The following is a 25,369-nucleotide window of genomic DNA, read 5'->3' as shown; positions in this document are numbered from 1 at the left end:
GTCATTTGACCACTGATGATCTTAAATGAAAATCTACATGACTTTCAGACTCTGAGTGTAAGAATGTGTGAAATGATTATCCAGTCGACCTCTATTATATGTTTTACTGAAGGTACACTTTCGATTTTCTCAGTCACTTTCGATTTTCTCAGTCACTTTCAATTCTCTCAGTCACTTTCGATTCCAGCGGTTCGCGTCATGCAACCACTGACGCTGCTCTCACTCGGGATCTGTAATCCAAGGGAACCGTGAGACCCGCCCTCCAGTAAACTCCCATACCATAATGCATACAAAACGGCGTCTCGAACAAAAACATACAGGTAGCGTAGCGTATCAGACCTCTTCGTTATACTTGTCAGAGGACGAAGGCAAGAAGATCGTTGAATAAGGTGAGCCAGTGTTTAAATACTGTAAATTCTAAATACAAACTAATTGTATTTTCTTTACACATTTATCAATCACCTTATTAATGACATTTCGTTCCGTTTTATCACCCTCGAAACCGAAGTGAAGGTTCATGGATATTGATATAAATATATATTTATAATTGAGCTACCCAAAGTTATTGTATTGTTTTACCGGGACTTTCGCTTGTATGTATCTGTTATTGTTGACTCGGTTTTTCATTTTAGTTTAGTCATCGAGGCAGGTAAAAAATTACTTTTTTTTTTTTTTTTTAAATAAACAAAAGTGTATCAAATTACTATGTCTTGTATTACGTTTCATTTAATATTATTAATATTAACCTGAAACAAAAGATTATAAAAATAATTGTAATTATTAATTACTAACAATTAATTTTATAATATTTTGTTTCACATTGCCATTCTTTTTTGTATCACGTTATTGTTAATAAACTTCCAGCCATATATTATTATTATTATTATTATTATTATTATTATTATTATTATTATTATTATTATTATTATTATTCTCTGTTATACAACATTATCAACCCTAGAGAGATAGGGATTCAAAAGAGCTTGAGATGATTTCACGCAGTTGAGAGCAAGAGAGTGCTTTGCTTTGTAAGGTGTGTGCTTTTCTTCATTTAAAAATGGTTTCTGTGAAGTGGTATTGTTTCTATATTGGTTATGCTGCTTTAGTAGTGATATCATTCATACTGTATGTTTTGTAGGTTTGAAAGTGTTGTTGAAAAAAGTTATTTAAGTTTTATTCAGCTTTGTTGAAAGAAAAGCAACCCACTGTACACTGTTTACTTTTCTTTCTGTATTTACAGGGTGATTAGAAAGTAAGATATGGTGCATTGATGTGGCAAACTTACTTTCTAATCACTAATATATATATATATATATATATATATATATATATATATATATATATATATATATATATATGGTTTACAAAGGGCAGGACAAAGAAAGTTATTTAGCTATTGCACATGACCATTATAACTGTAACAGAAATAGGAGAGGCATACTATGAAGAGAACCAGTGAGTTTCTTCTTAAATCAAATGTTTTGGCAGTAATAAAATCTTGAAATCCACTTCTCCGATTGTCATGAAACATTGGTATTAACATTATTTAGCAGAAGTTTTTGAGAATATCAGGTTCTGGAGATATAGGGGAGTGTCTCTGTCAGGTCATCCGTCTGTATGTCACACTTACATTTTTGCATATGTAGGAAAATATTACTGTGACCTGTACACCAACTTGACTGTATAAGAGAGTGTATTTGTACTGTGAACTATAATTTCTGCTCAGTAACCTGTTGGTGCTAAAGTGTTTCAGAGTGTCGAAACACAACTGCTGCAAAACTTTAGAGAGTGCAAAGGAATCATGTAGGAAAATTGCTAAATCTTGAGACAAAGCAGGAAAGGGTATATCAGGTGGTAAGAGTGTGATGAAAGTAATATTCTGTGGAAACAACTATGCCGGGAAAATAACGTAGACATAGGAGGTCATTTTAGCACAACACGCAAATTGGTTTATCTGCCTATATAAATTGGGGGTCACATAAGCACTCCGAGAGACACAGTCCTGAAAGTTTCGATTCTCCTCCCTGAACATTGTGCTGAGGTATGCCCAGCTGTTCATTATAGTTTATTATTCTCATAAACCATGTGATTTCTCAGAAAGGGCGTTCAGCAAAGCTCAGGTTACTAGATCACCAGAGTGAAAAACCGGTTATGTTTGTTTTTTTCTTAAATTTAATTCACTGATACAACAGAAACATACTTTAAAAGTTCAACAAAAAGGGTAATTTATTGCAGGTCAACGTGTTAAATGTTCAAAAAGCCAGGTTAGAAAAATTACATAATATATAATAACTATAATATTCTGTAAACCAATTGAGAGAAAGTATGTGTTCAGACTTATGAAAACCACAAATACACGTGATTAAACTGTATCTAGAGAACCACTTACACTGTACAAATTAAGAATTAAACATAAAATGAAATGCCTACAGGCAACAGATAATAAACATGTCTTGATGTTTATTTTCTAAACACACATTAAACTATATAGTGGTTGTAATTTATTGTAATTTGATGTCTGTGGTTGCTTGTGTTGCCTTGCCCCTTCCACTGCTTGTAAGGGGTTGGGATGGAATGCAGAGTTAGGGTTAAAAACCCTAACAGCGCATTTCCCTACTTTTGTCGTTTTAATATCAACCCTAGCTGATGCATTGTGGCAAGGTGTGTTGCAGTGCGCAGGTATAGAGGTGATGCAGTGTTCAAGATAACGACAGACAACAAAGTACTGGTAAAATGGTGGTTTTAATTTGTAATCCAATAGTCTAATGACAACAGTAAACAATAAGTGGAGGACTGGCAATACACAACGATGTGTACTGCTCAGCTAAATAAACACAGGGTTTAGTCCCAAAATAATAAGCACAGTATTTAAATACACACACACAAGTTCAAGTCCAGGGTAAGTGCTATTAGTGCTAGTGGTGCAAATACAATTTATCCGTGTACAATGGTGCAGTGTTGTCCGGGTTTGTGTTGGCCTTAAGCGACAGCTCCGGATCGTGTTAGCCGTCTAATAAATAACAAATAGTACAATCAGAACCGACAAAACAAACAAACACTAAACACGGTAATATTTCGCTCATCCTTTAGCGTTCTCTTAACCATAAACAAAGGAACAGATCACCTAGCCATGTCCCTTTTTTGTACCTTCAGTCATGCTCCCTTGGTTAGCGAGTGCAGCCGTTTCTCCTCCAATCCGCAGTTGCCACATCGCTTTCCCTCTGGGGCGATCATTTAATGCACCGCAGCTGTGCCCCCTTTCTAGATGGCCGACTTCCACCTAACCCATCCAGTCCAGGACACTCTGTTCGCTTTACAATGTGTCCTCACAGGTCGGGAGGGAGATTTATCAGCAAGAATCTTTATGTCTCTGTCACATGCATTAATAAAGTTTTTTGCAAAGAATACATATATAAATGTTAGAAAATAGGTATAAATGCAGTGTACAAATATGAAAAGTTTAGTTTTGGATGTACATAAAAGGTTAAACTGAATAAAAAAAAAAAAAGTATTTCAGGAAGTATCGGACAAAAGCCCTTCAGCTTTGTAGAAAGAAAAATAACCTAGTGTGCACTGTTTACTTTTCTTTCTGTATTTACAGAGTGATTAGAAAGTATATGTAGGAAAATATTACTGTGACCTGTGCACCAACTGGACTGTATAAGAGTGTGTATTTGTACTGTGAACTATAACCATAACATTTTAGCACAGCACGCAAATTTGTTTATCTGTCTATATAAATTGGGGGTCTGTGACAGAAATACAAAGATTCTTGGTTGTAAATCTCCCTCCCGACCTGTGAGGGCGCTAACAGCGAGAACAGAGTTCCCTGGATGGGCTGGCCTGACAGTTCTTTCTCAGGGTTCAAGGGAAGTCGGACAGCTAGAAACTCCGTTGCAATAACGCATTGACCCGGAAGGCAAACAACGTGGCAGCCACAGATTGGAGAAGCAGTTGCACTCGTTTACCAAGGGGTCATGTGTGACAGCATAAAAGAGGACGGAGAATTGTAATCTGTTCCTTCGCATTGTTTTGTGTTTATGAACCGAGAAGGACTGTAAGACCCCGGAAATACAGAAACAGTATCGTGAGTGTTTTGTTTGTTTGTCTTTGTGTAATTTGTCTTTTTTGTAAATTACTAGATGGCTAACACAATTCCGGAGCTGTCACCAAGGGCCAGCACTAAGCCAGAACAGCACTGCACTACTGTCACAAAATAAACTGTATCACCCACCACGAGCACTACTGCACGCACCCAGGACTGGTGACCGTGTTGGTGTTATTGTGGGGCGGATACTTATTGTTTATTCTTTGGGCCTGCAAGCCCGTTATTGTCTACCCCGTGCAGTACTCATTTTTGTGTAGTGCTGGGGGATTATTGTTTCTGGTCACCAGACCTGGATAAAAATAAAATCCACTCTCCAAACAAGGCTCTGTCTGTTTCATTACCACACTGCATCACTCATGCACCTGTTTCCAGTCAGCCACTTTGCCACAGGGTCACATGAGCACTCGGAGACACAGTCCCGAGAGCTTCCATTCTCCTCCCTGAACATTGTGCTGAGTTATGCCCAACGTGACTCCCAATAGGAAGTTAACATAACTGTTGACCATTTGAACAGGTATAAAGTTCTTATGCATGTGTGCTTTGGGACTTGGAATCAATAAATGTAAAACTATTTAAGTTCAATCATGAGTCATTCAATATTATAAATGTAAGAAGTTAAATCAATCTTACACATATATGAAGAAACGCTTAAACAATTGTGATTAAACTTTTAATTTCTTATTTTATACTATTCGTTCTGTTGCTATACGTCATGGTCTTCACCTTTTTCATAATACTGATAGCTCCGATTCAGATTTTTTGGGGGATGGGTGTTACTGACTGTGCACCCTATTATTGTACTTTTTTGTTTGGTTTTCAGGTTAAAAAATGGAAGAAGAGCTGACCTGCGCTATCTGTTTGGAGATATTTCAGGATCCTCACATCCTGAGATGTGGGCACACCTTCTGCCTCCCCTGCATTGACCAGATGTTGGAAAATTACAGTGCTGACTGTCCTTTGTGCAGGGAGACCATTCATTCTCAACATGGTCTGATTAAGAATTTCCCCCTCTGCAACATTGTGGATCGGTTGAGGACAGAAAGGGTAAAAACACAAAACTAACGCTATTGAAACTGCTCTGCTGAACTGATTGTAGCTTCCATTAGCTACATAGGTCTGAAATGTGTAGTTTTGAAATGGTTTATTTCCATTTTAAAACATCTGGTACTACACTAGGTTAAAGAAAGTGTTCTCTTGCCTTACAGGAAGTCTGTTACTGCTTCACTTCCTAGGTCACCCCTGGCTGCAAAGCATGCCAGTCAGTAGAGGAAGCAGCTGGTTGGTTAATGACAGGAAAGATTGAAGGGGCAGGAACCATTTCACCCTCCACATGACCAAGGAAGAACAACACTAAATGAGATCATGGCTTGTGCAAACAGAGGTTCTGTAACCTATTGGAGTACCAGATGTTTTATCTGGTTTGCCAAAGCCCGCCGCACACAGCCCGACTCAAGACGTCCCGACTCATCTCATCTCAACTGGCCGTACAGAGTTTGGATGAATCGTATCAGTGTGCGTGCACTTAAAACCAAGATTATGCAGATTTCAGTTGGGATGTCTTCAGATTTGAAAATTGAACATTTTGAATCTTTTTCAGACGCAGTTTCGTTCAGATGTGATCAGTCTGTCTGTGTGCGGCAGTTGCCGACCATGACTGACTGAGACCGATTAGTCATAAGGTTGTCAACCAATGGTGAATCAGGTTTAAGTGACGTACCTTGTCATCTAACTTGTCATACAAGATGGTGGAATATTGACAGCTTTAGTTCCACAGGTAAAAATACATTAGTCTTTAATTGCTCCGAGTGTCCCAAATTAAAAAAATACCACATATGTGCACATTTGAATCGTTTTTTAGGCGTTTACTAATCAAAGGTAAATGATCAATTTACCTTTTTATTATCAATCTACTGGCAGCCTATATTTTCTTACTGCGCAAAACAGAAGTAACCGGTGCGTCGATCTCCAATAGGTCACAAAGCCCCTAGATCCACACGCTGAGAAAAAAACGCCAAAGTCAAATAAAAAATCAACAGTTTGGATTTTATTTACCATAGGCTAAAGTGTAGTAGACAAACTATACAAAAAGTCAAACACTACCTGAAACGTTTGCACGGTGTAAATGGTCAATAGCTAAATTAATAGGCTAAGCGCTTCTTTTGGTTGCTCCGGGGCGCTGTCTGCACTGTCTAATCAGCATACGATGCCATGCATAATATGAGGGTCGCTATGTTGGGCTATGTTAATAGAAAAAGGTGTACAGGGCAGTATTAATTAAATTTGCATAAATAATAATCACCAGTATCTAGTTGTGGTCAGTAATTCAGTCTTAGCAGTGTGTGACACCCAGTTGTAAAAAACTGAACTGTGACGTCAAACCAAAACTGAGCAAAACTGATCGCAAAATCTGTGCAAACTCAGATGAGATGAGTCGGAACGGCTTGAGTCTGGCTGTGTGCAGCGGGCTTAAAACATGCACAAAACTGCACACTTGAGACCTATATAGTGAATTAAAAAATGCATACACTAAACAAACAAACAGGAGAAGAAACAAACACTTTCCAGTATCTCTCACAGACACATTACACTCATGAAGTTTTAGTTTTTAGTTTAGTTTATACTATATATTTATAAAATTGATTGGATAAATTAAACACTGTAATTGACTGAACAAAATTACACGACCAGGGCTAATCACAACTGAAGATCAAAGCACATCTGGGTCAACATCTTAAACATCTCGCCGCCATACTAGCAGTTAAGGACTTCGGTCCCCATAGATATTCAGTGCTTCTATATTTCTTTTACAGTCAAACACAAATAGAAATTAAGTAGAATTGTACTAATGTTTAATGATAATCAATTTCCATGGATTTTTTTCCCTTTAAAATCTCAAAACCTCGATCTCTTTGGCCACGGCGATTAGTTCCCATAAAGCCTCGAGCTGAAGTACCAAATTCCTGGGGACTGCAGGATCTGAAATTGGGTGGAGATTGGTTGCATAGGACTTTAACAATGAAGGGTTTATGACACAAAAAACTCCCTAGGTTCATATTTTCAAATATATGGAATATAAAGGTATAAAATACCTTTTGCTTAATTTGTATCTTCTAATTAACTGTTAGTGATAGCGATCGTTAGACCCAGCCTCTGCCTCTTTGCACATGTCTCTATTTTCTAAAATAATGCATAACTGCACTAGGTCCTTGCCAAATATGAACTACAACCTTCTAAAAGTAATCAGGAAATTATTCCAGGAAATTGCCTTCCATGTACTTTTGTTCCAAAGAAGGGGCACTTTTTGAGTAAAATGTTTAGTAAATTGGAACAGAACGTTAGTTTCTGGTAACTATAGCTATCTTGGACCGGAACTCATAGGAAAGAAACTGTGAATGATAACTTAAGTTTTTCTACAGAAAATAATTATTAATTGACAAAACTGTGGCTTGAACTATGGTTTTTAAAACAATCATTTTAAGAACTAAGCCACAGTTTTCCACCAGAGTTTATTTAGGAAACTACAGTTTCAAGTATAGTTTAGTGAAATTCAAACTGTAGACAATCAACTTAAGTTTCTTACCAAGAACACATTATCACTCATTATTCAGTTTGACTTTGAAAGTTGTCTGTGCAAATATATGGTAAAATACAATAGCAGTTGCAAGCATAATCAAACCTTGGTTTTAAAATCCTATTTGTGATTCATTCAAACACAATCATCTGAAGTATTGTAGTTTACATTATAGTCTTTAACAGTAACAACAATGCAGCAACAACATAGCATTGGTACAACGTGCTCAGTCTTGGACACTATATACTCTTCAGGGAGAGTAGTCTCTCAGCCCTGTTTTTAGAACCTGCTGACTGGCTTAATTTTGTACTACAGTCCAGGGATTCACAGGCCCTCTGGTTACGTGTCTCAGCTCCAGTTTCTATTTGTATTTAACAGTTTTGTTTGTGTAAAAATGTGACAAGTGAGACAAGTCTGGAGGACTGTGGTGAGCAGTGATGCAGGGAAAATAAAATTAGAAGACCACCAAGTTTCACGATTAAGACGATTTCTCGCAAGTTTCTAAATTGTATTGAATGTGTTTTTGTGTTGTGTTTATATTAGTCGCTGGATGCTCCTGAGCCCATGGACTATGAGGAACAAGGGGATGTGTGAAACACTCACTCACAAGGTAAAAGAAAATTATTAACAAAATGACAAACATTTACAAGAAGTTTCTGTGTGCACAGATAGGATCATTATTAAGATTGCGCAAACATTAAAAAATGGATGCAAAATTGAACAAGTGGACCTACATAGGATTCGATACACGTGGGAACAATAAAAATACAGCAATAGACAGATTCTGTAAATATACCACTATGCTAGGTCCACTAAAGGAAAAATACCCATGTATAGTAGAGGTAGCACCGAATAGCAAAGTGACAGTCGACCTCAGAAACTGGCAGTCGAGTAATCGCATGCCATGTGATTGTGAAGGGACAAAAGTGCTGTTGCGTCATTAACAAATGACATTTCAGAACAATTAAAAATTCAAGCAGTTTTAAAATATAACGCACACACTGCAGAGTTACAAAACAGTGCATTCACAAATAGCGCTAGCCGCGGCCAAACACAGGACTTATTAATGTTTCTTTTTTAAGTGGCGACTAGTCGAGTATTTTTACATCAACTATTCAGCTCTGTCAAATGATTAGCCCTTCTACACATAATAAATTATATTAAAGTGATTTTCTTTTTGTTTCAGGTTTTTCTCACTCATGCTCTGTTCAGAGATTTATCTGAAATACTACTAAACCCACTGTGGGTATAACTGCCATCTCATATCTTGGGTATGAGAGTTGCTCTGTGGTAAGTATAAGCCGTGGGAATGAGAGTTCCCCCATGAACCTCCTAACACTTGAGTTGAACCTCAAAACAAATGAGTTGAATCTCAAAACAAATGAGAACCTCTGTGAGAATGGGTGTGTTGGGAGTGAATGCTTGTGAGATCAGAGAAGACGCCAGCACAAATCAATATCAAGCCAACATAACACATCATTTAGAAATACTAAAAGAAACGTTTCCACTAGAAGACTTTCTCAGTGTCTTCAATTCAACGACAAATGTTTCCACTAGAAGTCTTTTGTCTTCAGCATGGTTTATTTTAGTATTTCTAACTGTTTCTGCCAGCGTGTGTTTTATAGCTATGGAAAAATATATACACAATAAATTAATCTTGAAATATTAATTTTGTTCTTGGCTCATTTATTGCTGTTACTTCAGTTTTTGTTCTATAGACTGGCGTTCAAAAGTGTAAACATTTTATTTAGATACATTCTTCAATAACAGTGTCCATCCGCTGTTACAAAATAAACGACATCTATAAAAGCAAAGGAGTAAGTACAGTAGTTATAGGTACGGCAGGTCGTTGAGGACATCAAAAACAAAATCTGCGTCATCTCATGATCATGGGATCATTTATCTCATGATCATGAGAATTTTGGTCATTACTTCTGTTTCCCTGAGATAATGGAATTGTAATGTTGAGGTCCTGGGATAAATGATGATCTCATGATCACAAGATAACAAATTTTTATTTTCCGATGGCCTCAACGACCGCCGTTAATGGGTCAAGACAAGAAGGAAATAATTTGATGTAGGACTTGCAGTATTTCCGCACTTTAAAAGAAGACTGGAAATTATAAACCGGTTAAAATTATAATACCAATATTACAGGAAACCTTTATCAAAAGTTTTCTGCTTTTGGAAATAAAATAGTTTCTTCAAGCTGAACTTGAAACAAAACCAATTTTAAGAAGGCTAGGTGTTTGAGAATGTTGGTAACTTTTCCTACCTTGTCAGTATTAGTAGCATGATAGAAAAGACCGCAAGCTTTTCCAGTACTGGGGTGGAGTGGCGTAGTGTTAGTGATACCAGCACAGGTAATGAAGGCCTTTTCAAACAGGAGCAGCTACACCGTTGAAATGCAGGGCTGTTATGTATGTATGTATATATGCAGGTATTTATTCATTATTTGTGTTTACCGTTGTATAGATTGTGTGTCCGTGTTTCCGTTTAAGACAAAAATAATGACACTAAATAGTTTGCACTGTATTTAGTGGTCAAACTACCTCATGGGATGGTTTATTTGTACATATTTAAACGTTTCTGTGTTTGTGTCGTCCGTGTCTGTCGGTGTCGAGTGGTATTTATTACACATGAAGTTAGTTTGCTAAACTTATTACACGATGAGGCAGCTGTAGACTCATAATGGCGTTTGTATGCATGAATGTATGTGTAAGTTTGAAGTGTGAATGTGTGTGTGAATGTCTTTTTCCAGTGGCATTGCTAGCTGCTAAAAATCATAGAAATTTGAATATATATATATACACACACACAGTAATGTGCACATTTATTCGAACACCCCACTGCTTCTGTTTTGATTTGTTGTGCGTATTTAACCACTGTAACTGAATTGTCAAAATAGGCAAATTAATGACTGTCTAATTTAATTAAATGACTTTAATAGTTCACACATGCAATTAATTTAAAATGGTAAAAGAACATAAAAACATAAGAACATAAGAAAGTTTACAAACGAGAGGAGGCCATTCGGCCCATCTTGCTCGTTTGGTTGTTAGTAGCTTATTGATCCCAGAATCTCATCAAGCAGCTTCTTGAAGGATCCCAGGGTGTCAGCTTCAACAACATTACTGGGGAGTTGGTTCCAGACCCAGACACAAAAGTAACACATAGCCACAATGGTAAACTGCATGTCTTTAGAAGTTGTTTCAAATGCCTAATTAAAGCACAAAGCGGTACATGTACTAGGATGGGCCAGTGCAAACATACCGCATTTGCATTTTCGTTACGACAATTCGCAAGTGCGCATTTTGTCGTATGTACTAAAAAATATATGTTAATGAAGAGAGCCGCAGTATACAAATTTAAATATTATTTGCGTCATCTTAGCGAGAGTTGTGCGACATTTTTTCAAATAAAATAACAGTAGTAAAATCAAATGAATACCTAGCGCACTTTTTTGTACTTTAGTCTACTGGTAACACAAAATAAATCATGCTGCTGCGTTATACACATTGGTGTACAATGCAAATAAAAGTAAATGATTTTAGGGTTTTCTATTTTATTTTAATTATTTTTAACTTGGTCTACTTAGTAGCCTAGACAATTAACACACAATAGATCATGGTCTTACACAGATGCTCAGAATGAGCTGGAGGGGTTAGTGGCACATGTGTGCAGTCTATTGCTCCCAACACGATGGGAAAACCAGAAATGGCATAGAAATTTGTTTTCAAGGCTTGTAAGTACACCCTGACTTTAGTGAAAATTAGGTACTTGGGTGTTCGTCTCAAACATACATTGAGCACAACTGGCAACACACGAGAAAAATGTCCCACACTGGGAAATGCCAGCAACAATTGCGACTGTTTAAAACATGCTTTCAAAAGTTCTTAACAGATTGATGCAATTGTAAGTGTCGCAATTGCCCACAGCTGTAGTACATCTCATTACAATATTTTTTATCCCTCATTTGAACGATCTCCACCCTGTTTTTGTGAATTTCTGCAGGAACGCCCAGGATTACATATTCATTTAAGGCTAAAGCGCAAATAAGGACTGCGGCTGCAAAGCATTCGTTAAAATGATGCTAACAGCGTTTGTCTAGTACATTTCACGCTAGACTTCCAACTGGTTTGCATGTGGTTTCCAATGATTGCTACAGATGCAACACTTTAGTACATCTACCCCAATGTGTCTAACATTTCACACAAATGCATATTGTTTCTATATCACTGATTACTGACTGAAAATTGAAATGACAAATCTTGAGGTGTTCTAATGAATGTGCATGTTACTGTAACATTATATATAAGCACAGAAGGCATATAGGGTGTGAACCCCTATTCTGGCAATGCCACAGTCAGATGTGAAAGGTGTGTGAATGGCCCCCTATGTACTCGCTGGTCACCTTTACGTGGTATAGGGGATGAGACACATTCAACTGTGTCTTCCAAGAACCAGCTATTGAGTGTGTGTGTCACAGGTAAACTGAAGGGTTGATTACTGTAATTCCTTTTCAACATTTATTTTGGAGTATTTCCTGGGGTTTCTCATTGGAACACCTTGTGAATCACACAACAGGTTTCACCACTTTCAGTTTCTGACCAGCTGTGATTGAGTGGGGCGGAGATAAGAACATAAGAAGAACATAAGAAAGTTTCCAAACGAGAGGAGGCCATTCAGCCCATCTTGCTCGTTTGGTTGTTAGTAGCGTATTGATCCCAGAATCTCATCAAGCAGCTTCTTGAAGGATTCCAAGGTGTCGGCTTCAACAACATTACTGGGGAGTTGGTTCCAGACCCTCACAATTCTCCGTGTAAAAAAGTGCCTCCTATTTTCTGTTCTGAATGCCCCTTTATCTAATCTCCATTTGTGACCTCTGGTCCTTGTTTCTTTTTTCAGCTCGAAAAAGTCCCCTGGGTCGACATTGTCTATACCTTTTAGGATTTTGAATGCTTGAATCAGATCACTGCGTAGTCTTCTTTGTTCAAGACTGAATAGATTCAATTATTTTAGCCTGTCTGCATACGACATGCCCTTTAAACCCAGGATAATTCTGGTTGCTGTTCTTTGCACTTTTTCTAGAGCAGCAATATCCTTTTTGGATATCCAAAGTCAGCAATAGGAAAGCATCAGGTATCGTTGACGCCCATTTCATTAGATTTTCCTCAGCTTGGAAATCTCTGGTCAGAAGCAAGGAATAAACTGAAAATGATGGCGTTGAGTAGCAAAGCCCCTGCAACCCGGTGCACAATGAACAGCTTTCATGAGGTTTCAATAACCCTAAGTTTATTTTTTGTCATACACACCCAGCCTCCTATTTGATCTGCCTAACTCTGTAAGGGAAGCACCAACTGTCACTGTTTTTAAAACAAGATTACAAACACACTCTTATAATGTAGTGTTTTTATGCTAAAATGAGGTTCCTTTTATTCTCTGCTTTGTTTTACTGTTCTATGTGTTTTTTCTTTAGTTTTTATTGCTTGTCTTGCTTTCATTTATTAATATTTGTCAATGGTTTTTAGTCCTGTGAAGCGCTTTGCGGAAATTTTTACTGTGAAAGGTGCTATATTAAAAAAACAAAGGTTATTATTATTATTATTATTATTATTATTATTATTATTATCATTATTATTATTATTATTTTCAAATTGTATTTGGCTGTAATAAACGCTCATTTTTATACGAAATGTTTTTAGATGTTTCCACAGGGAGTGACTTAAAGCCGGGCACTAAGATTTTTACTCCCTGTGACATGATACCTGAAATAAATCCCTGCACTGAAAAGTTCACCTTCCACCAGCACCGGGAACAGCAAGAACCTGTCCACCCAGCAAGCTCTGGCCTGCTATGAGGCTGGTGGAGGGGTACACCTGGTTCCAAGCCCAGGTAATTGGGTAAGGGGCAGAGCCAAGGTGTACAAAAGGGGTAGCCTCACCACTGGCCAGGACAGTGTTCCTGGGACAGGGGAAGCGAGAGTAACACATGTATTACGTTAAAGACAAACTGTTTTATCCTCTGCAGAGTAACGATTGCTTCAGAAGATATTCAAGATGATGTCTTACTAATGCATTGTAAAGTTAAAACTTGTGTTCATTTCTGGTCACCTGTGGCAATGTGGTTTGTAGTGCTCCGGTGTACAGGTGATTCCAGGTGCTCCAACAAAGGACAAACACAAAGTTCACAGGTCAGGTTTCTTTAATGTTCCTTGACGAGGATTTAAATAATAAAGCTGGCTCTACCCAGCAATGGGTATTGCCAGCGAAAACTGGACTCAAATAATAAAGCTGGCTCTACCCAGCAATGGGTATTGCCAGCGACAAAACAAAAGGGGGTTGCAGTCCCGAAATAATAATTCCAACACAAAACAAGAAATACAATCACAACCACACGTCTCCAGACTGTGTGCTCTGGTGCAGGTGCGGTGCTCTGAGTGCTGGTGCTCGTGTGCGTTCAGGTCCGGGCTGGCTTTTCCCTGCAGCTCCGGCTTCGAATCAGCCGTCTGGCAAAACAAACACAACAGTTTATCAATGGAACCACACTTCATTCAAGGTTCCGTCCTTGTCTCCTCCCATTAACCACAACAAAGGAGACGATTACGGCGTCACGTCCCCCTAAAGTACCCTAAGCCCCGCCCCCTCCGATAGCTAGTTCAATCACGTCTCCTCCAATTCATGACTGAAACTTCGCTCACCGTACTAGGGCGATGACTCCAGGTACCGTAACGCCGCCTTCTTCCTGAATGGCCGGCTTCCGACTGTCCCCGGAATGAACTGCCCAACCATTCAGTACGAAGCCCACAGTTCCTGTTGTACAGTGCCCTCACCGGTCGAGAGGGAGATTGTTGATTCAGATTCATTCGCTCTCCGTCACATATCCCACCGCTCAGAGTGGAGCCGAAGGAACTCTCGGCTGAATCTACCTTACCCATTACACCCCCCTCCCGGGAAAAGTAATCCGCATTTTGATGATCTTTCCCTGCACGGTGTGTCATGAAATACATGAAGGGTTGCAGCGCCAGATACCACCGAGTTATCCGGGCGTTGCTATCCTTCATCGTGCTTAACCATCTGAGTGGGGCGTGGTCAGTGACGAGATTGAATGAATGCCCCAAGAGGTAATAGCGTAAGGTCTGAGTGGCCCATTTAATGGCCAGACATTCCTTTTCTATGACGGAGTAGTTGCGCTCCCGAGGGAGCATTTTCTTGCTTATGTAGAGGATGGGGTGTTCTACTCCGTCGACCTGCTGGGACAAGACCGCCCCCAGACCAACATCCGAAGCGTCGGTGTGGAGGAGGAATTCTTTATCAAAATCTGGTGTGATCAGGGCGGGGGCTCGGCAGAGTCGTTGCTTGATGGTATCAAAGGCCCCCTGACATTCCCCTGTCCATTTAATTAAATTTGGTGCACTCTTTTTAGTGAGGTTCACGAGAGGGTTTACCACTGTGGCGTACTCGGGGATGAATCGACGGTAATAACCGGCCAACCCCAAGAGAGACCTCACCTGGGACTTGGTTTTCGGGATTGCCGCGTCCATCAAAGCCTGGACTTTGGTGGCGACGTGTTTCACCTGCCCATGTCCCATAATAAATCCCAAATATTGAGTTTCTTCTTTGGCAAATGCACATTTACCCAAGTTAGCTGTCAGCCGGGCTACCCTCAGAGACTGCAAGACGGCTGTGACCCTAGCCAAATGCTCCCGCCAGGTGGAGCTGTAAATCACCACATCATCAATATACGCTGCTGCATATTCATGATGTGGGCGTAAAACCTGGTCCATTAGTCTAAGAAAGGCAGCGGGCGCACCATGTAACCCAAACGGCATGGTTGTGAAATGAAACAGACCATCAGGGGTAGAAAATGCAGTTTTCTCACGTGATCTGTGGGTTAATGGGATCTGCCAGTATCCCTTCGTCAGGTCCAAAGTCGAAATGAACCTCGCCGTTCCCAGTCTGTCTAGAAGCTCGTCGACCCGAGGCATGGGATATGCATCGAACTTGGCAATAGCGTTGACCTTGCGGAAATCAACGCAGAAGCGGTTGGTGCCGTCCTTTTTGGCGACTATCACAATCGGACCGCACCACTCGCTCCTGGAAGGCTCAATCATCCCAAGTTCGAGCATCGCCCGCACCTCTTTGCGAACGCCACTTCGTCGACTTTCTGGGATCCGGTAAGGTCTCTCCCGAACTGTGACCCCTGGGGGAGAGATAATGTCATATTCAACGAGATTAGTTCTGCCGGGCACATCAGAAAAAACATCCCTGAACTCCTCAATTAACCTGCGCAGATCTCTCTGCTGATCTGGGAGTAACTGTTCCCCCATCGGAATGTTCTGTATGCTAGGAGCCTCTATACAGGGTCCAAAATCATCCTCTACCTCGCCTGGGGCTATAAATAAGGCCTCCCTTGCCTGCCAGGGCTTTAATAAATTGATATGATAAATTTCACGTTCATTACGGCGATCGGGCTGCCAAATTTCATAATTAACTTTCCCTATAGCCCGAATCACCTCATATGGCCCCTGCCATTTAGCATATAGCTTGGATTCCGACGTGGGAAGAAGCAGCATTACCTTGTCTCCTGGCCGAAAGGTCAGAATCCGTGCATTTTTGTTGTAATGCTGCTGTTGCCGGTGCTGAGCTGATTTTAGATTGTCCTGGGCCAAACGACCGACCAAATCCAGGCGATCACGGAGTAGGAGCACATGCTGCACTACGTTTTTGGACGAGCCTTTATGCTCTTCCCACCCCTCTCTCAACAGATCGAGGATACCGCGAGGTTGTCGGCCGTACAAGAGCTCAAAGGGGGAGAACCCTGTTGAACTCTGCGGCACCTCTCTCACTGCAAAAAGGAGGTAGGGGAGAAGCGATGCCCAATGTTTTTGCTCTTGATTCACAAATCGTCTCAGCATCTGCTTTAATGTTTGATTAAAACGTTCCACCAAACCGTCCGACTGTGGATGATAAACAGATGTCCGGATGGGACGTATTTTTAACATTTTATATACCTGCTGTAGCGTTCGAGACAGGAAGTTAGTTCCATGATCAGTCAGTATCTCTTTGGGGATCGCTACTCTCGACATAATCTGCACTAGTTCCTTGGCAATTGCAGCGGCACTAGTGGACCTCAATGGAACTGCCTCCGGGTATCGCGTTGCATAATCCACCACTACTAATATGTGCGTATACCCGGAGTCAGAAGGTAGCAAACCGACTATGTCCATTGCAATGCGCTCAAAGGGAGTGGAAATAATTGGCAGTGGGACCAAAGGAGCGGGGCGCACTCGACCCGGCGCTACTCGCTGGCAGTCTGGGCATGTGGCTACATATTTCGACACTTCATTATGAAGCCCTACCCAATAAAATCGAGCCAATATGCGTTCCCTCGTCTTGTCGGCTCCCAAGTGTCCTGCAAAGGGGATGTCATGTGCCAGCCTCATGACCTCGGGCCGACACAACGGGGGAACCATCAATTGCGTTACAGGCTGTCCTGTGCCCGTGGCAGGGTTTACCCTATAAAGAAATTGCCCCTTGATAATGAAGTGTGGATATACCAGCGCCCCAGTGCCTTCAACATCCTTACCTTCAATAGACCGGACCTGTCCCCAAGCGTGCACCAGCGTGGGGTCGTTTTTCTGGTCCCACGCTAGGTCCGCGCTTGAGCCCCACATGTCCGGTACATTGAGAGGGGCTGGAGTAGCATCTGCTCTGGATGGCCCAGTAACCTCGTCCTCTCGGTCACACTGCGTACCGACTCCCCTTGAGTGGCGGTTGATACCATCCGCGCTCTCTCCCACCAGTCCCCAGCCTCGTTTCAGAGATGCACCTTCCCATTTTTCGATCCGTCTCTCTTTCTTTGTTTTCCTAGGACGAAAAAGAGAATTAAACAGGTCGGCTTGCAGGGGAAAAATATCACCAATCGTTTCCCCTGCTCTGTCTGCCACGTTTACGTGTGTGGTCGGGACTGCCTTTTTGAGCAATTGCCGATACTGTGGCCAGTCCCGGCCCAGAATTACGGGGTGCGGCAGCCTTTCCACCACCCCCACTGTGAGGTGGCGTTGTGTCGGACCTATCGACACGTATGCTTTTAGGGTGAGATATGTCGCCGTGTCTCCATGGATACAGGAGATCGCCACCTTGCCTTGTGGCTGCCACGACATACCGCCTAAGAGAGATGTTTGAATTAAGGTCTGTGCACACCCTGAGTCCACTAAAGCATGGGTACTCACATTACCAACCACTACATCAATAATACAAGGCCCCTCCCGACCCTTTCCCCGTTCCTTACCTGCTTCAGATGCCAGATAACATGTCGCCACGTTGCACTCCATTGCCGCGGGGCACAAGCGGGCGATGTGTCCAGGCTCATGGCACCTAAAACAGACAATCGGGGCAGAAGGCACGGGGGTTAGCTGTCTGTCCCGCTGTTGATACTGCAGCGGGTCGGGGGCAGTAAATCTACCCCAGCTGGGGGCCAACCGCTGTCTCCATGGTAAGGAGGTGGGCCGGCCCATTGAGGTTGGTGATCTGGGAGGTCTGGTTCCCAACTGGAGAGACGAGGGCACTGATCCGCGGGTGATTGGTGCGACGAGAGGGGTCAGTAGTCCTGTCTTTACGGAGACCAGGGAGTCCTCATAATCCTCCGCAAGTCTGACAGCGGCCTCCAAGGTGGTCGGATTGTGGCGCCGTATCCATCCCTGGGTCTCGGCGCCGACCACATGGCAGAACTGCTCCAGGACGATGGCTTCTCCCATTTGCTGACCCGTCTTTTCTGCCGGGTTGAGCCAGTGCACCATGTGGTCACAAAGTTTTTGCGCGACCACCCTGGGGCGGGTCTCCCGTGGCCTCCGATACTCCCGGAACCGCACCCGGTGTGTCTCCCCCGTGATATTCAGGCGTCGGAGGATGGCCTGTTTGACAAGGTCGTACTGGCTAGCCTCCTCGTTGGTCATAGCCTGATACGCTGCCTGGGCTTCCCCTATCAGACAGGGACCCAGTTGGCTGGCCCAGTACTCCTTTGGCCATAACGCAGTGGTGGCCAACCGCTCGAAGGCAACCAAGTACGCCTCCGGGTCATCCTCTGCAGTCATCTTTTGCGCCCGCGCTTTAGGAGGCGCCATCACGGGTATTGCTGGTGTTTGGGGTGCGTTTCCGAGACCGACCCTCTCGATCAGCGCCGTGTATCTCTCCTCCCTCTGTCTATCCTCCGTCTCCCGTCTGTGCTCCAGTGCCTGTAGCAGCGTGGTTAGTGCAGCTATGTCCATGATCCCACTTCTGAAACCACTTGTGGCAATGTGGTTTGTAGTGCTCCGGTGTACAGGTGATTCCAGGTGCTCCAACAAAGGACAAACACAAAGTTCACAGGTCAGGTTTCTTTAATGTTCCTTGACGAGGATTTAAATAATAAAGCTGGCTCTACCCAGCAATGGGTATTGCCAGCGAAAACTGGACTCAAATAATAAAGCTGGCTCTACCCAGCAATGGGTATTGCCAGCGACAAAACAAAAGGGGGTTGCAGTCCCGAAATAATAATTCCAACACAAAACAAGAAATACAATCACAACCACACGTCTCCAGACTGTGTGCTCTGGTGCAGGTGCGGTGCTCTGAGTGCTGGTGCTCGTGTGCGTTCAGGTCCGGGCTGGCTTTTCCCTGCAGCTCCGGCTTCGAATCAGCCGTCTGGCAAAACAAACACAACAGTTTATCAATGGAACCACACTTCATTCAAGGTTCCGTCCTTGTCTCCTCCCATTAACCACAACAAAGGAGACGATTACGGCGTCACGTCCCCCTAAAGTACCCTCAGCCCCGCCCCCTCCGATAGCTAGTTCAATCACGTCTCCTCCAATTCATGACTGAAACTTCGCTCACCGTACTAGGGCGATGACTCCAGGTACCGTAACGCCGCCTTCTTCCTGAATGGCCGGCTTCCGACTGTCCCTGGAATGAACTGCCCAACCATTCAGTATGAAGCCCGCAGTTCCTGTTGTACAGTACCCTCACCGGTCGAGAGGGAGATTGTTGATTCAGATTCATTCGCTCTCCGTCACATAACCTCATTACAAAAAGGATATTGCTGGTCTAGAAACAGTGCAAAGAAGAGCGACCAGAATTATCCCGGGTTTTAAAGGCATGTCGTATGCAGACAGGCTAAAATAATTTAATCTATTCAGTCTTGAACAAAGAAGACTACGTGGTGATCTGATTTCAAGCATTCATAATTCTAAAAGGTATTGACAATGTCGACCCAGGGGACTTTTTTGACCTGAAAAAAGAAACAAGGACCAGGGGTCACAAATGGAGATTAGATAAAGGGGCATTCAGAACAGAAATAGGAGGCACTTTTTTTACACAGAGAATTGTGAGGGTCTGGAACCAACTCCCCAGTAATGTTGTTGAAGCTGACACCCTGGGATTCCTTCAAGAAGCTGCTTGATGAGATTCTGGGATCAATAAGCTACTAACAACCAAAATACAAAATAAATAAAAGAAACAGGGATATACAGTGCCTTGAAAAAGTCTTCACACCCTTGAACATTTTTCACATTCTACTGCCTAAAAAATACAATTAAAAATGCATTAAAGTAGGAGTTTGTTTCACTGATCTACACAACATCATCTACACTTTCAACCTGAAAGAACAATTATAGAAATATTCAAAAAGTAATTAAAAATAAAAAAAACAAAAAGTCTTGATTGCATAAGTCTTCACACCCTTTGTCATAGCAAACCCAAATTAGCTCAGGTACAACAAATTGCCTTAACAAGGCACATAATAAGTTAAATAGAGTCCACTTGTGTCCAATCACAGTAGTTCAACTGATTCGAATACTCCCGGATGAAGAATCAAGCTGTTTCTGTTGTATGAATTGAATTTGAAGCAAATGGCAAAACATGCCGAACAATGAGCTGCCAAAAGAACTCCGGGATTAAGTTATTGAAAGGTACAGATTTGGGGAATGCTATAAGAAACTTTCAATGTCTTTGAATATCCCTTGGGGCACTGTCAGGTCCATCATTGTAAAGTGGAAACAGTTTGGCACCACCAAGACACTGCCTCGATCAGGCCATCCCTCCAAAGTCAGTAGCCGTGGCTTAAGGAAACTGCTGAGGGAGGTCACTGTGAGGCCTAAGATTACTTTAAAAGAACTACAGAGCTCTTTGGCTGAGATTGGGGAAAATGTTGACTGTTCAACAATTTCAAGAGTACTCCACAAACATGGCCTGTATGGGAGGGTGGCAAGAAGGAAGCCACTGCTGAAAAAAAGCCATATGATGTGGAGCTTTTGCAAAGAAACACTTAGGGGTCACTGCACACATGTGGGAGAAGGTTTTGTGGTCTGATGAGACCAAAGTGGAACTTTTTGGTCTCAATGCTAAGCGATATGTGTGGCGTAAACCAAACACGGCACATCACCCTGCTAACACCATCCCTACAGTAAAGCATGGTGGTGGCAGCATTATGTTTTGGGGATGCTTGTGAAGATCGAGGGAAAGATGGATGGTGCAAAGTACAGGCAGATCCTGGAGGAAAACCTGTTCCAGTCTGCCAGAGACCTGGGACTGGGGGGATGATTTACCTTTCAGCAGGACAATGATCCTAAGCACAAAGCAAAAGCAACAATGGAGTGGCTCAGCAAGAAGAAAGTGAATGTCCTCGACTGGCCTATTCAAAGCCCAGACCTGAATCCTAAAGAAAATCTGTGGCAAGGCTTGAAGACTGCAGTCCACAGACGATCCCCAGCCAACTTGAAAGAGTTTGAGCTATTCTGCCAAGAAGAATGGGCAAAAACTGCACCATCCCGCTGTGCTAAGTTGGTAGACAATTATCCAAAACGAATCATGGCTGTTATTGCTGCAAAAGGGGCTTGCACCAAGTATTGACTCAAGGGGTGTGAAGACTTATGCAATCAAGACTTTTTGGTTTTTTATTTTTAATTACTTTTTGAATATTTCTATAATTGTTCTTTCATGTTGAAAGTGTAGATGATGTTGTGCAGATCAGTGAAACAAACTCCTACTTTAATGCATTTTGAATTGTATTTTTTAGGCAGTAGAATGTGAAAAATGTTCAAGGGTGTGAAGACTTTTTCAAGGCACTGTATATCCCTGTTTCTTTTATTTATTTTGTACTTATTACTTATCTTACAATAATATGCTCTGCGTGCTTCTCTGTTGTGTTTCTGTGTAGATTAATTACCGTGATCTATTCCAGAGAAAGATTCAGGCAGAAGCAGTATAAAAGTAACTTTTATTTTATTTTATCCCTGGTATTGTGGTTTCTGCTCAAGAAACAAAAGTGTCAAAAGACATATTTTCATACAGGAATATCATTACTGTGGTTTACTTCTGCCTTTTCTTTCTTTTTTTAGATGTGCACACAAGTGAAAACACACATTTAACTTAAATAAACTCTTCAAAATGTTTTAGAAAAGGGTATGTACACCAAAAAAAACACCTCACCATTTTGGTTTTCGCTTGTTACAGTCCTCATAACAGAAACTATTAGGATCACAACACAACAAAACTTTGATCACTATGCTTAACATGTACCTTTGCAAGTTGGGCCAGTGTTTGAAAAGCATCAAGCACACCTACACTTTGATCCTGTTTTTTTTATGTTATTGTTAATCTCTACTGTCCCACACATCACTTGCCATTTTAGAAAATTTTGCACAAATTCTGGCAATGTGGTAAATCGGTGCAAGGCAAAACGCATTATGATAATTATTTCTAATATTTATCAACTAAGTAATTTATGGTGAACACTGATGTGGATTTTTGCCTTCAAGTTCATGTGCAGCAATGTTCGTAAAGAAAATAATTATTACTTCATAATAATGATAACTACTCCATACCGCCGTTTTCACGTTGCACTGCGTTGCAGTTTTCTCTCGTTGATCAACGAATGAGTATTGACACAAAGTGAAATGGGTGGAGATTTGTGAAATGAAATCTGAGCAGAATGAAAGCTCGGCCAATCAACATGCAGTGCTTATACTGATGTTAATGGTGGCCAATAGCAGCAAACGACCACCAATGACATTGCGTATGGGATATGCCTGTCCATTGGGTAGGTATCACTGAGCTCTCTATACCAGAGCTGTTGATAGGCCCCTTCCTGGGATGATGCACTCAGTCCCGCCCACCGAGGGAATAAAACTGTCATCCCAAGGAAGCCATTTCTCTTTTTCCTTCTCAAGACGGTACGGTAAGACCTCTGTGTTTGAGCTTCTCGAGTCGAATTGAGTTGATTGTATTTCCCTTGTATTCATGCTGAAAGCTGGCTCGCCGCTTTCCCAGAATCAACGACTTTGAAAAGACAGAGCCTTTTGCCTTTCTGTCTTTCAGTGGCCTCCTCGCTTGCATGGTAGGCCACTCTTTGTTATCTGTCTGTCGTGTGTGAGCGACTGCCTGTGCAGTCACCCGCGAGTGGTTGTCTATTTCTTTCTGAGAGTACACAGTTCATCCACAGGGCTAGGCCTTGCCGTATCCCCGCTGTTGAGTGACTCTTCCAGCCGTGCTCTCCTCCACGGGGATATGCTTGGTACTTAGGTATCTCAGTGCATATGGCACACATTGCCCAGCGCTACAGCGTCAGTGCACAGTCACAGCGCTGCACACGGTGCTTGGTACCCACTGCTACAGCGCTAGTGCACTCAGTACACACGGTGCACACGGTGCTTGGTCACTGCCACAGAACTCGCGCAAGAGCACACGGTACACGGTGCAGTTAGTGCTTACGGTACTCTGTGTGCACAGTGCTTGGTAGACAGGTATCTAGTACTTCAGTGCGCATAGCGCCCTGGGGTGTTATTGCAGTTTAACAAAAAAAAAAAAAAAAAAACGTGATCGTCCACCGGACCCCGGCTCTGCCTCACCCCGCTGTGGAGCTGACTCCACTGGATTGTCTTGGCCCGCCCTTTCGGTGCGCTTAAAAATTCTGTTTTATTACCCTCACAGCTTTGCTGTTGTGTGCGTGTATGTGTGGTTTTATTTCACTGTTTTGCAGCTGAAAATATATATATATATATATATATATATATATATATATATATATATATATATATATATATATATATACACAAGCGCGATTCCTCCACCGGGACCCAGCTCGGCTGCGCCCCGCTGTTGAGTTGCATACGCCGGCTTGTTACAGCCCGCCTACTCGGTGGGCTCGTAAAAACAAAACAAAATTAGTTACCCGCGTTGCCATGGTGACTGTTATTTTTACCCATACAGCTTGCTGTGGTGTGTGTGTATATGTGTTTTTTCTTTACTGCCTTGCAGTTTAAAAAGAAAAAGTAGTAGCAGCGTGATTCCTCCACCGCTGTGTCCCGCTGTTGAGTTGAATCAGCCGCAAGCCTCAGCAAGATGGGAGTGATACACAACCGTCAATTGGTAATGACAGACGTACCCAACTCTGGTTGGGAGGCGGTCTGGGCAGGCAGAGGAGTTCACAGACCCTGGTCAGATCGCTGGACATCCCCGCACATAAATGCGTTTGAGCTGAGAGCAGCCCACGAGTGGCCCAATGCGTTTTGCACGCATTCTCGCCAATACCGGTGCTGCAGAATGCTAGGGCCTCCTCCACAGGGGCATTACACGCCATATTTGGAAGTATTTTCAAAATTGGTGCATGGCCAGAGGTCATGACCCCAATTATTGCCCTATAGCAACTAATTAGCAGTTTCTGCTGTTAGAGGCGGGTCGATCCACCTCTACATTGAAGCAGCCATATCTGCATGCCATGTCCCCATTGACTCAGTGTCCCAGGCGCTTATATACTAGCGACCCATTTTTTGAATGGGTGCTCAGTAGTTAAGCCCACCTAGGAGGGCCTTTCTCCCAGAATGGAGCCTTAATATTGTACTGGAGGCTCTCACAAAGGCCCCGTTTGAGCCTATACACTCCATAGACTTGAAACATCTGTCTGAAGACAGCGTTCCTCTTGGCTATCACCTCCGCTAAGCGGGTCAGTGAGCTGCAGGTGCTGTCTGTGCACAGCTCCTGCATGCATATTTGGGAGGATGGCAGCAGGGTGTCTCTGCGCACCAACCCTGCTTTCCTCCCCAAGATGATCACAGCCTTAAACATTAATCAGTCTGTGGAACTGGAGTCCTTCCATCCACCTCCATTTGCTTCAACAGAGGATGAGAGATTGAATTTCCTCTGCCCAGTGCGGGCACTGAGATGCTACATGCATAGGACAAGAGCTCTGCATCAATCTGACCAGCTCTTCGTCTGTCACAGGACACAGACCCTAGACAGCCCCTCTCTAAGCAGTCTGTCACAGTGGATTGTGGACACAGTCTATACTGCGTATACTGGTGTTGGCTTGCCCCCACCTGGTAGGGTAGCCGCACATTCCACTAGAGGGTTGGCTACATCTTGGGCCCTACAGAGGGGACTCAATGTCTGATATTTGTACTGTGGCTAGCTGGGCTATGCCACATACTTTTGCCAGGTTCTTCCGCATTCATTAGGCACAAGGGTCCTTGAGGGTGTAAGTTCACACCGCTAACCTCTGGGTTAGACAGCGCTTGTGTGTCCCTCATATGCTGCCGTTCCTTCTCCCTTGCGACGGCTCTGGTATACATTATCCCATACGTAATGTCATTGGTGGTCATCTTCAAATTGAAAGGGAACGTTAGGTTACCTACTGTAACCCTGGTTCCCTGAAAG

The 25,369-nt window shown here is 42.4% G+C and overlaps 1 long non-coding RNA gene across 1 annotated transcript; it reads left to right on the top strand.

Moving 5' to 3' along the window:
* The first annotated feature begins 288 nt into the window (after positions 1-288).
* Positions 289-12,058, top strand: LOC117398133 (uncharacterized). The gene is made up of 4 exons (XR_004543855.3): positions 289-389; positions 4,929-5,152; positions 8,223-8,289; positions 8,866-12,058. It is a non-coding gene; the product is annotated as an uncharacterized LOC117398133 (long non-coding RNA).
* The last annotated feature ends 13,311 nt before the right edge of the window (positions 12,059-25,369 follow it).

Source organism: Acipenser ruthenus, chromosome 54, assembly GCF_902713425.1.
Source record: "Acipenser ruthenus chromosome 54, fAciRut3.2 maternal haplotype, whole genome shotgun sequence".
In the NCBI taxonomy this organism is placed as follows: domain Eukaryota; kingdom Metazoa; phylum Chordata; class Actinopteri; order Acipenseriformes; family Acipenseridae; genus Acipenser; species Acipenser ruthenus.
Note: the sequence above shows the minus strand (reverse complement) of the source record. Positions and strands in the feature narration are given on the sequence as shown.